This window comes from Aplysia californica, unplaced genomic scaffold, assembly GCF_000002075.1.
Source record: "Aplysia californica isolate F4 #8 unplaced genomic scaffold, AplCal3.0 scaffold00107, whole genome shotgun sequence".
Taxonomy (NCBI): Eukaryota; Metazoa; Mollusca; class Gastropoda; order Aplysiida; family Aplysiidae; genus Aplysia; species Aplysia californica.
In genome coordinates, this window is record NW_004797377.1 from 35,125 (window position 1) to 49,318 (window position 14,194).

Genomic DNA, 14,194 nt, shown 5'->3' on the forward strand with positions numbered 1-14,194 from the left:
CTACTACTACTACTACTACTACTACTACTACTACTACTACTACTACTACTACTTCTGCTGCTACAGCTACTTAGACTATAATTGTTATTGTTGTTGTTGTTGCTATCATTTTTTAAATTGTTGTTGTTGTTTTTGTTATTATTTTTATTATTATTATTGGAATCTACAGATTTTTAGACCTGAAATGTGTCCAATGTCTCACGTTGTTACGCACTGATTCTTGTCAAATTGTGCTGGTCTTTTCCTTCAGTTGTGTTTCGCGTAACACGAGACAGCGCAATAAAAGGACGAAAAAAAACCATCATCCCCACGATATACAATCTCAAAGAATCCAAATTAATGATACAGCAAGTTTAGCGAAGCATTTACATTTAGTTGAGGAGGATATGAGCTGTCACAAAAGTAGCGCCACAGACTTCAAGAACGGATTTAATATCCATGGCACAGTCCTTTTCTGCTGCTGCTGTTTGTTTGGGTTTTTTCGGGGGGTTGGGGGTTACTTTTCGTATATTTGGTTGTGCGCTTATTTTGTTTTTAAATTAATACTTCTCATTGGTTTATTTAGGGAAGACGTTTAAAACATTATGTCAAAATGGTTGCATAAAAGTTGCTCTTTATAGATTGGCGTAGCCTAACATGAAACACTTTAATCATCAGTGCATCTGAGAAATGTAATTGAAACCATGACCAGGGTGCGAAAGGATATCAGATATGCGACTTCAAAAGAGCAGTAAGGAGCAGACAAGATCAGATCTACCCTGTTAATGTCTTCTTTAACTTCTCTAACGTAGAAAAGGGGGATCTGGGTTATTTCTGAAGTAAAGTGTTTGTTTTTATATGCTATCGTTTTTGCTTGCTTCTGCATTTTCGCAAGCAAAAGACAATGTTCAGCGGAGGGATTAATTTTTGTTTTAATAGTAGAAAGTTTTACGGCGCTCGCAACTGCGGGGGGATAACTGCTGAATCATCTAGTGGGTACTACAAGTGACCTCACCCATGTAGACGATACGGGGTTGTGTGTGCCCACCCTGGGGCGCTTGCGGGGAGAGAGGGCGGGGGGCTTCACAACGCCTAAAATAGTTTTAAATGTCTTCCTTGAGTGAGGATCGTTGGGTTTTTAGCATTTTGTTGAGTTCCTTAAAAAGGAATTTAATTTTGCTGTTACTGTTTACTCATGTAACCTTATATGCATACACAATACCGCACCAACAGTGCTGATCGGTGATAGCGGGAACATAAATAAACTTTAGCGTGTTCTACAGAGGAAAGACAAATAATAATATTATGGAGATATCTATTTCACTTTTTCGATTTTTCCTCGTGGGGGAGGAGGTGCGAGGCGAGACAGAATAAGTGATGAAGAATGTTAATGAAAAAGAAAAGTTTATACTGGCAAATTGGATGCTCTTGTTTCTGCTGCATTCACCTGGTTTTGTATAAGGACCAGAGTGTCCTTATCGAAATCAAAGCACAGCTTAGAAAAGACTGGGCTCATTTGAAGAATGTAACTTCAAAGACTTCAATTCCCCAAGGATACTGAAAACTGTGCTGTCCCTCTCTGTATGGTCTGACCCAAAGAAGTGTTGACTTTTTTCTTGTACTTAATTGTAATCTTGATTTTCTCAAGGGTTCTTCGTGTTGTTCCGTTCACATTCCCTACCTCTTTAGAGATCTGAAATAAAAGCGCTTATCTATAAGTCCTGATAAGCACACCATTGCCTATTTACTCTCTATTACTGTATGCATCAATATATTGAAATCCCTTTTTATTAATGTAATTATTTATTCATTTATTCATTTTGGTTTTTTTATTGTTTGTTTATTTATTATTTGTTTGTTTATCTATTTATTTATCTACTTATTTATTTATTTATTTATTTATTATTTTTTCGTATTTTCATTTACTGTCTTTAATTAGCTTAAGTTAGAGTTTTAACGCACTTGCAACACAAATACGCCATATAGCCTACGGGCCGAAGAATAGAGGTGTTACTAGAGAGCAACGTACAAAAATGAAGGAAAGATGCGACGATGGACGTTTGATAGGAAAGGATGGGCAAACCACAACAGAGCACCGCTAACTATTGACACTAACTTTCTTCCATCTATTAAGCTCATTCTCTTCTAATAGAAAGTGATCACTGCATATTCTCGAACTTTTTTTTAGGGGGGGGGCTGTTAGAAACAAGACTGTTCGACTTTTGTAATTGCTCACAATGGAGAAAGGTTACCTAAGATTAAAAATATGTTTTTCCAATTATTATAATCAACAACAATTTGACGTAGATATTGTTACCAAATTGATGACTCTGTGGTCCAAATAAAATCTTAAGACATGTCTAAATCATTTCTAATTTGAATTATAATACATAATAAACCTTATGTTTGAAAGTTGGCGTAAAAAAAGGTTTGCTCTAAAAAGAAACAGGCTTTAAGGTTATACCAATAACTCCATATGTCCAAAAACTGACGAGCGCTTCTTTTCACCGGGTGGTGTCACATTTGAGGAGTAAAATTGCAGTACATTTCTGAAATGTATTTCATTGTGGTATTTATTTTACTTTCTTTGGTCCAAACTAGCAAAACTGAATTACTCTCCTCAGACTCTTCTTTACCCCGGTATGTACATCCATGCACGATGCAAGATTTAAGAGTGCACCATCGTTATTGTTACACAGTACCTCGACTGACCTTCTTGCCCTTAACGGTATGGCGGCCGCTCACCCACACTTGGCACACATGACGTCACTGCCATAGACTCTAGTACTAAATCTAACCACTTTCACGTAGTGGAATTCGATTTTTATTTTTAAATGTACAAATAGGAAGTTAGGTTTTAGGGAAAACTTCAAAGAAATGCAAATTTTGTCAAAAATCAATAATGATGTTCCCAATGAAAAATACATGGTGACAAAATAATTATAAGCCTTCTATTCACTGTCACCCGTGCTCACTGGCCTGCCCACGTAATGTATTTCCTGCAGATTGTAGTGTCTTTCCCACCCAGATATCTCGTCATCTAAAGATGCTACATCACCATACAACATTCCATTTTAAAGCTCAGCTCTCCACCTACAAGACTATATAGCTTTGCTCGATCACCAGTCAGAATTGTTGATTTTATTGAACTATATTATTATTATCCGAGCATGTTTCTTGCAATTCGGATATCATTTTCAATCATTTCGGATTTAAACACCAATAACTTCGTAAATGGACGAACAATTTCAACTTTACTTACACGTCTGATAGGGACCGGTATTCTGTACAGCTTGTGAAAATTTTGTTTGTTTGTTTGTTTTCTTTGCTTGTTTAATTTTGTAGGTGTTTTAGGGTGCTCGCAACTGCATAAGGTCATATGCACGCGCGGGACACATTGAACATTTCTCAGTTGGTAGGAAATTTTGAATTTAGCCTGGGTGGCTGCCGAAGCCTACTCTTATCGATTTTAGACCACAAAGGGATCTTTAACTTGCGCAACTTGCACACAGGACCTCCGAGATTTTTTGCCCCTTACCGAGAAAACTAGGTGTGGATCTTTGCTACTACGAGATCAGGGGTATGGTTGAAAGTAGTAGCAGTAGAAAGGCTGCTGAAAAGCCAGGACCCAGAGGCGGGGGCAAAAGAGGTGAGAGGGTGGGGGCAGAAAGTGGAGACGAAAGCAGACAACAGAACGTTGCTACAGAACAGGAAAAGAAGTGAAAAGAGACAATTTTAGAGAAACTTAAATTTTCGGTCGCTTCGCAGATTCGAACCTGGGACTTAGGAATAAGAGGTGAACACGTTAACCTCTAGACCACGAGAGCCCCCTGTGAAAGTTTCAACTATACTTCATTTTTCTGTGATTTTAAAACAAATTTTAAGGACATGGGCGTCTTCTGTCCGGTGTTCACAAGATTTTGGTTGTTTTTAATTCAGCATCTCACAGAATGGAGCTTCACACTGAACTGTCGTATTCCCTTATTTTTGCATGCACTATACAGGACTTGTGTAGGGAAAACGCTCACTTTTACATTAACCAAACGAAACATGTTTAATTGTGTTGACTTCACAACATTCTCCTAGCATCTGGTGTAACCATGAAGGGTGATGAGGGGGACATCCACTCTTCTACGCTGTGATTCTCTGGTGTGAACAGAATGAGAAACTTTAAAAACATAACAAACTGTGCGCAGTTCTAAAATTTCGGGAACTTGAGCAGAGCAGCGCCTATCTCTGGACCGAGGAAAACTATACAGTTTGTTGCCAGCATGAAATATCGGGGATGGTAGCAAGAATGTAGGCCAAAACAACAAAAGAATCTTGGGTAAAATAGTTTCATAATCAACAACAACAAACATTAGACCTGCCGCCAGCAGACGAAAGGATAATTCAAACACCAAAAACAACAGCATCTTTCACGCCAGAACAATCAGTTGAAATTTTTAACACTTAATATTTCTCGAACGTGTTGATTGATTGTCTTCCTATTTACAAACCTGACGTCCGAATGATTGCATTTTATTTGTTCGAATTGTTACTGAAATTAGCGTAGAGATGATCAAGTTATTGTCCTTTAAGTGGGTCCTCTTTTTTTAGACACCCTGTACCACTAAACGCTGTACGCGCATCGTATGTAATAGTTTCAAATTTCAAACTTCCGTTGTTTGTTTGTTTTTTAATTCTCTCTCTGGTCTTTGACATTTTAAACCTCTTTTGTCAAACTAATCCTTGCCTTAAGACCGAATTCTGGCTTTGGCAAAATAAATTGGGGAGGGGGGGGAGAGGTTCCAAGGGGCAAAGTGGCATTGCTCAATCTGCAAGGACTGTGCACAGAGGACATGTACCTTGCTTAGACAACTGCATGTGTTGTATTGACTTAAGGTTAATCTGCCTGCTCATCACAGTATCTCCCTTTCTATGTGGCCACTCGCGATGTCAGGACAAGATTTTGTTAGGTAATTCCGAAAATATTTAAGTAGTTCGTGAAATTGTGTGGGTGAAGTCTTTGGGTTATAATGGTGTGCATACCTAAAACTTTGCAACCATTGTTATTCCTCCAACGCTGTGTTTTTCTTTTTTTATCTTGAGAAAACGATATCGAGCAGAATAAATAACACCAAGTCATGCGAACTAGTGACGTAAAACGATATGTTGTACAGTATGCATTCCTCGTGTCGAGAGTGAAGAATTAGGAAAGTATGATTGTGGATCGCCCAGTTCAAACTAAATTGAGCATATGAACGCGCACTTAGAATTAATAAGAAATGGCATTTGAATAGCGCATGTCCCCGCTCAAAGGCCAGCTCTATATGTTGCACGCTCGATATCAGTTACCGGAGCAGACTGCAGAACACTCAGAAACATTGTCGGCTTTTTCGGAAAGTATACAATGCATGCGATCAACACTAACAAACTGACAAAACTTTTCTCTGTCTATAGCACGGACACACATTCCCACCTGGGTGAAGCAAGGATAATTCTTGAGAAAGTGCCTTTCCCAGGGATACAACGTTAGCTCCTGCCGAAGTTCGAACCCATTGCCATTCGGCTGCAAAGTCAGCAGCCTAACCATTAGACTACCGACGAATCCCGGTAATCGTGAGATTATGTGGGGATCAAAACTTTTCTAGTTTATGAAACTGAACATTATGGAAGGCCTCAGATCTTTGCACAAGCGGTGGATGTGAACAGAATTCTTGTGCATCCTTGGCGTGACACGTGTCTGTCTCCCCGACACGGAAAACTGGCTAATATAATCTTACCCCAAAGAGAGAGAGGGGGGGGGGGATTTTGTTACCATTAATTTCCTTAGTGCACCAGGTTCATGAAGTTACAAAATGTATAATGTTTTGGCACATGCTCGGGGGAGATTTCAAATCTCTTTCTTCTGTCAGACTGGGTTTTTTCGGTTGGAACACAGAAACTTGATGGTACAATGTCTTGACAGGTGTTCCTGGTGATATTTCAGATTCTCTTATTTCTGTGAGACATGTTTTCTCGGCAGAAATACACGAACATGGAGGTACTTAATAAGAGGCATGAGGACAATTTCTTAAGCTTCTTCTCTGAAATGCGGTCAGTGTTACACTTTGCGGGTAAACGGGAAATGAATATAGTTATTATAAAAATGTTAGGTTCACTATAAGATAAGATTCGTTGTCGAAATGCTGATGATTCGGGGAAAACAAAAAGCAAAGGTTTTTTTTGAAGCATAATCGACTGTCTGAGGTCTGTCTAGTAGATTAACACCACATCAGCGATATTGGCGAGTTATGCAGATCAATCACTGAAATTCTTTTCAATTTTTGGGATTTTTTCTTTATCTCATCAGTTAACTTAATTTCCGAGCATCGTTATTTCAACTGGTATTTAGTAATGAAAACGGAGAACCGTTTATAACTAAGCTCTGTACAAACAAACCTTCTGTTCAAGATAACAAGAATGCGTGAATCCAAAGTTAGCGCTTACCAAATGAACCTAGCAATAATTGCAGGGTTACTGCAAACGCTATTTAAAACAATAATAATAGAACAACGAAAGAACTATGGAATTCCTATGTTACTTTTGAGAAAATAGAAGAAGTAACTCGGTTCTTTTTAACCCCCTTGAAATATTATTAAAAGACATGCATGTAAGCAGATAAAATTGTGGCATAGATCTAAGGCAATGATTAAAAAGAACGAAAGAGATCTGGAAGAACCGTGCACCCATGGAGGTGCAATATGGACCAAAGACAAGCTATTTGTGTGAGTTATTTAGCACAAAAAAGAACTAACCTCAGAGCCTATAACAGTCTGCTTGGGCCATCGGGTCAACCTCTTGAAGATAACAAATTTAATTAAAAGAACATTATCAGTCATCGAATAATAGAAGTTACTATAACACCTCCATAGACTCAACTTAGACTAGATCTTAGAGAAGGTGTGCTCGCTCCTTCAACTCGGACCGTCAGTGCCAATAACAGGTCCATGTTGGATTCCCCACCCGACTAGAGAGACGGAGCAGCACAACTTAGTGTAAAGGCTACCCCAGATGGGAATGGAGATGACGTGTCTTATGCCGAAGACGAAGAACCTGTCGATGACACAGCAGAAGGAAGTATTGCAACCCGCCTATACATCATATTTACGATGTTGGAAACATAATATTATCTGACTTTTATTTGCTCAGTTTCGTTGTACGTTTGGAAACGACTGCGTGTCTACACTTGTCTGGGGAAAAAAACGTGTCGCCCGCGGCCAGTTCTCTGTCTCATTCACCGAAGATTTGTCATCTTATATAAAATAAGCGGGACGCTTAGTTCTATTCTATGAAAACAAGAAGCTACCCGTAAGACGGACTGATCCTTCTGCAACATTATCTTTTTGTAAATACCTCGTGTATTTGAGTTTGTATACAAATGATAAAAACCACTCGTTCCTGAAATGCAGTGATTGTTGTTTTTTGTTGTTGTTGTTGCAATCCAATATGTTTCAGTTAAGTGGCATTCGTTTGAAAGAATAATATCACCTGTTTCTTTTTGCACTTTTGTTGAATGCACATATATCATTAACACAGCTGGTGGTATGTTTGAAATGTAAGTGAACATGTTTGCCTGTAGATTATTTCGCGTGGGCATGAAACCATGTGGCAGTCGCGGGGACACTCTACATTTCCATTAATTGAAGGCGGGACTTCGCAAGAAGCATTAGGTGCGCTTTCAGGTTATATTACGTTCTGAATTGGGTTTCTTCTATGTTTTGCGCTTTACTGTCAATTCTCAAGTTCTCTTCCTCGAGAGCAAAGAGGTGGAGCCATAGAAAGACACGATACTCTAAACAAAGAAAACTTTTGAATGTTTTCGAGTTCGGTGCTCTGGTTCTTGTTCTTTAAGTTACTCTGCCATGTCGTGAAGTATTTGAATTGACAATTATGGAAAACAATCTCCATCTGAGCCATCATGTTAGGGTCAACATAGCTGTAAATAACATTTGCAACTCCTCTATGAAAGTGAATTATCACCGAAAAGTGCCACTGGAGGGTATTTTGGATGGATTTTGACAGGATTTTAAAGAGAAAATAGTTGGAAGAATGTTTCAAACTTTTCCAGTTCTTTATCTACTTGTTTTTCTTGCGCTTCTGTGGCAGACACCCTTAGAGCTCACGGGTTGTCCGTCCTACACGCCACTCGCCTTGCTGCAGACAGACGCCTGTGTCTCCCCAGTGACACCCACTGGTATAAGCGGAAGAAAAAAGCAAAGTAAGTACGTTTTCTTGCATTGATTTGAAGTGTCTAAGAGTATCTCGCTTAACACAATTGAAGTACTCGTCGAAGTGTTCAAAGATGCAGCACAAAATCCCGAGTTCAATGAAAACCCGAAACAGCGAACTAGAACCCTCATCATCAGAGGATACTTCCACTTCTTCTTTTGACAGAAATGTACCCTCTATTCGTTTCTTTCTTTACTTCAAAATGAAACTGAGAGGTCTATCTAATTTTTATTTGTTGATTTTTATACGCTCTTATCGACACTATTTCAGTCATTTAGGTGGCGGGCATCCTCGACGTTGCCTGTCAGGGCTGATCTTTCTGAAAGGGCTACAACATCCCAGCAAACAAACCGAGATATTCCATAAAATTTCTCTCTACATACGGGAATGGAAATCATGTCTTCTGTGTGCGACAGAAAAAGTGAGAGAACCGTTACACCGCAGGCACCAGTCTAGCCTATCTTGTCTATACAAAATGCGCTTTTGGAAGCAAACTTACATTAAAATTTGTGTTAAAGTTTTTCGACAAATTGAAATAAATCCAACTTGAAGTCGGAAGTTTTTTGCTCTCTGGTGTCAGGCCAGCTTTGAAGCGCATACGCCGTCAGATTTGTCGCTCCAAAATTATAATGTATCAATTTGGGTGTAAGCGGACTCCCCATCGCCCATCCTGCTCCAAACGGCAGGAACACAACCTTGCAAATACGATGAAATCTGAACAAAAAATGATCATAACATAACAATCAAAAGCTTTTCACGGATGTTTCCTTGAAAATTAAGAAAGCTCTTTTTCAATTATCCAGAAGTAAAATGCACCTTTCGAAAAATTCTTTACCCCGTCGTGAAGCCCTTTGACATTTAGCGTTTGGCAAACAACAGATTCAACTTATGTATCTATCCTTTTTCAAATCTGTTATTCATAAGAAAATCTCAAACGCCCCTTTTGCAACTTAAATGGCGTATCTTTCTGCATGAATGAAAGTTTTGTGACCCTTTCGGATTGAGTTCGCAAGACGAGTAAAAGAAGCAGCATGTTCTTTTGAAGACACATCTTTTGAAAAAGGAAAAAAAATGCAACAAAATATTATCTCCTTAAAAGAAGGGATAGGACGATAAATTCCTTACTACAGCTTGCTTCCTAAAGGATGCTGGAATGAAAATTAAATTTAGTCAAAAATAATCTGTGTCGATTACCTGACGTACCAATGCCCTACAATAGGAGTTTCAGGAGGACGTAAGTAATAAAAGTATTGGCTCGTTCCATTGTTTATGCTTCTCATAGTTCGGTTGATTTGCTGGGTTTGGGTTATTGGTTAGTTTGTTGTTTTTTACTTGCTTAATTTGCTCTTTTATATTTTCTTCTCTTTTTTGTCGATCGGGTAGATTTTTTTTTTGATTTTTTTTTTTTTGGGGGGGGGGGCTTTTTTCTTTTTTTTTTTTTTTTCTTTGGCGGGGGGGGGTATATAATTATTCCTTTATTGTTCATTTGTTTTCAGGTTGGTGTTGTATTTTTGGAGGGGTGGTTGGATTAGTTAGGGGGTTTGGAGGATTTGTTTCTATTTCTTCGTGTTTTGTTTTTTGTTATGGGGAATTGTTTGTTGTTTGCTTGTTTATTTGTTTGTTTGATTCATCATTTCATTGATTGGTTGTTTGTTTGTTTTTGTACAGAAGTGTAGGGAAGAGAAGATGCAGGACAGAGAGAGAGAGAGAGAGAGAGAGAGAGAGAGAGAGAGAGAGAGAGAGAGAGAGAGAGAGAGAGAGAGAGAGAGAGAGAGAGAGAGAGTCTGTGTGTATGAGTGTGTGGTGAAACACCAAACCAAAGTGCCAGCATCTGGACAATAAAGATGTATCCTGTACTATCGTATCCTATTCTACTCTTATGTTTCGGAGGAGGCTGCAGCATTGAATGATAGTAAAATGACTCTCTGTATCTCTCTTTGCTTCAAATTAGAAACACAGGTCTATTACTTTTTAGTGATATCTTAATTTGATGGAACTTATATCCCTAAGTGCAAGCGGTATTGTATAATTCATTGAAAGAAGGGAATGTAGGTGTTGAAATGGTGCTTGTGTTCCGTATTAATCATTCAATCTACTTTACCTTGTTGTCTTGGGTTTCCAGTTCATGCTATCATACTGAAATTGATCATACTTTCTATGGCTGAATGATAGAAAATGGACAGCAATGATAAATCAACTTTAAAATACACGAGCTTCCTCAGCTAAAGAATTTTTTGTTCACTTGTTTTATGAAGAAGAGAATTGTTGACATGCCAGTAAAGTTTATTGACTATGTTAACACCATGTACACATGTATTTGTAATTTGACACTCGCTCAACGTTTTCATTTTTAATTTGGAGTGGCTTAAGAGGCATTTTTTTTCTAAAGTCGACAACATGTTCTTTGATGGGTTTTTTGCATTTAAAAGCAGCTTATGAGTTTTGCACCACTCAGGGAAGTTCAATATAGAATTTCAAAGAACAGTTTCATTATAGTTAACCTGAATTAACCTAATTATAGTCGAATCGTCCGAAAATTGTACCAACTTGAAGTTATTGTTATATCGACCGTGTACAGTGCAAACAAAATTGATGACAAAACACATCCGAGAAGGGCAATTATATTTTTTGAGATGTGTGTCCAAGTTCACATTTCCTACCTGTGGGCGAAAGTTGAGTCAAATTTTCCTCCTCTGTACATTTCAGAGTGTAGATCTAGCTCGAAGACTACAAAATAAAAATAATTAGCAACATAGCCACACCAAATCAGTGCTGTTATACATTTCATCATATTTTGACCTTTAAATTAAAAATGGAATTTTTAAAATATCAAACGCTGTTGGTCAGAAGTTGATATAGATTCTAGTTCATGAAGAAATGAATTAGTACTTATGTGTACATGGGTGCGTGTGCAATTTTGTGTTTGATTCTTTTCTTTTCTTCTTTTTTTTTAATTTACAGGACTGCACTTTTGTTTAAGAATCATTTGAACCCAGCACTGATTGAAATGAGAACACCTTGGGATATTTTACCTACTTACTTCTTTCGAGGTACTTAGGGCACTAATTTACGGTGGTCTTGCCGTGTTGTAAAACGCCATCTGTACATGAGGTCAAACGAACAGCACCTTACAAGTTTCCGTTTGGTAAACGTTATGTCATGTAGCAAACGATGAGCTTGGTAGTAGGAGATGTGGTGTTAAATATTAGTTCTGTATAACCTGAAATTACAGGCTCAAACGCGTTAGACTTCGAGAAATAAGCGCTCCGTAATTAGATTTTAATAATTACTAGAGTCTTACTTTTTTACTTAAAACTAAAAAGAGTAACTAGAGTCTGGCAGAAGATAAGACTTTTCCGTATTTCAAACGGTTAGAGAACCCTACGAGTTGAAGGCATGGCAGTAAAAATACTGCTAATCCTCAATGCATTGGAAGCAAAGAGAGTAGGTGGTCTAGTGTGACCCCCACCCCTCTCCTCACTCACACATATACACACACCAAGCCCTGACGATCTCACTGTTCGCGGGCGGGAGAGGTCCACTCGCTCTGGCTTACAAGAAATGTCTTGTAATACAGGGTGTCTAAAAAAGGACCCACTTATAGAGCAATAACTTCGGAAAAATAGATTTCTGCCAGGAGGACGTCAGTTTTGTAACTATGAAAAAAACAAAAAATCAATCAACACGTTCGAGAAATTTCAAGTTTAAAATTGTTCAACCAGAATAGGGGAAAACGCAACATTTTACTACTTAAAAGCGTTCAACTTGGGGAGTGGTTGGCCCAGTCTGGGTTATGGCAAGGACGGTAGAACTACGAAAGGAACTTCATATGGCGATCTCGCTGTGCTGAGAATTTTTTCGGAGTAGTTTGGGGAGGAGAATGTCTTATGCTGAAGTGTCCTGGTTCCAGTGGGTTGGAGGGCCACCCCACACACGTAAAGAGTGTCCCTTGTATGGTTGTAAGAGACTTGATCTACAGAAACAACTCACAATCAATCAAACAGTTGAAACTCAGTGTTGAACAGGACGTCCAAAATTCGACCTAGAAACAGGCCAAGGGGTTATTCAAATTTGCCAATGGCGTAGAGAAATAGAGTCTTGTATGGAGAAAATTGGTTAACACCTGGAGATTTAGATAGCCACCACCTGCTCTGAATTTATTTAGCATTATCAATTTTGTATAATTTTGTTCTTCAATTCACAAAGAGTGACTATTTGAAATAGAACAATAGAAATTGCCAAATGTATATGTTTTCTAGATCTAAAATATTTGGTTAAATTTTCATAGCTGTATTTTTCGAACATGTTGACTTTTTGTGTGTGTTTGTGTGGGGGGTTTTCATTTAGACAAATGTAACGTCCCCCTAATTGAATTTTATTTCTTCGAAGATTTGTTCGAATCGATACAAAGATGAACGATTTTCTTCCATGATTTAAATGGTCCTCTATTTTTTATACACCAGGTGCTCTTCATATAAATGTAGGTTGGGGGGGGGTGGAAACTGAATCGGAACCCAGAAGCGTGTTCAGTGTGTGAGAAAACAGGACCTGATAGTTCTCAGCGGAACTTGCATTGCAAATCACATACTTCCATTAGTCAAAATGATTTGACAACATGCTTGGCGGATAAACTGAAGTCCATTGTTTGGGACTGATTGCTATTGTCCTAAGTTGCACTAAGCATATTTCCTGACAGGAAATTACACAAACAGCTCCCCACATATTACTGTCAGTGTCAGGCTCCATACTGATTTCACATGATGAGAACTCGTATCTCCATCCGAGGTTGTAAGCTTTTACAGAAGACCCAAAATCGTAGATATACATTAGTACTAGATAATGTTTTTAAAAGTCGGCCAGCACTTTGCTGTAGGTAGGGTCAACTTATATTAACCCAAAGGATAGGCCCTTATTGGTCTTACTGGGCCATACAGGAACATCATGTACCATTTGAACCATGCGTGAAGAGAGACAGGACTCTTAGTAAAAGAAGCATCGGACTGCGAACGATTAAATTGATGGCCCATACTAAGGGCTACTCTCGTATCTTCGAACTACTGTATCTGGTGGCCAGCTCTTTGAAATGGGCCGTAAAGCTAGAACTGGGGACGTTGTTATACCTTTCATCTAAACTGTGTGCCTCTCCTAACTAGAGTTCCTAAGTTCCCATCGGAGGAAAGCATTGTCCCATGTTTTGTATTCCCTTTGTATCATTATTGCTACGTTGTCCAAAGATGTCGTGTGGGTTTGAAGCGGCAAAATACTTTTGTTAGACCTCTCCTTTCACCATGTTCACCTGTAGCGCACGCTATAAACTTTATGTGGTGGAAAACCTTTGTCGGCTACAAGTTTGACCTCAGACTCACACCCTGAACGCCTAGTGGCAAAAAATTGGAGATGTGTTTGTCTTGAAGAGAGATGGGAGGTCAAAGTGCGACAAACCAAAAAGCACATTTACACCACGCAAAACCTCAAGACACTGAGCCCTGTTTTGGGTTGACTGTGTGTGGTTGGTATAAACTTAAATAGGGGCTTTGGCGAAAACGTTCTTGTAGTATGGATATCTAAACGAATGTGGGCTGCTTCACTACGGACTAGTTCCATTCAATAGCAACAGTGGGCTCCGCCCATACACTTTTAACCCAACCCTGTTTCAGTGCACTCTAAACCTGAGAAAGTTTCCGCCTATTCTATTCTGTTAAAGCTAGCGCCTTGAATGCAAATGCTATACTGAATTAATTTGAGTACGAAAAAATAACATTAGGAAACGTCTCAGGAGACATTTCGGTGAACGCATGTAGGCATGTTTTGTATTTTTATTTTGGATTATTATGTCCTACTGTTCATTAAATTGCTCATTTCAAATGTTGTGCTCTCAAATCAACCCTTTGAAAAAAAAAGGCTTAAATCAAACACTTCACGACGGACTAAAAAAATTCGCATCGTTGTCGGATTTGACTCT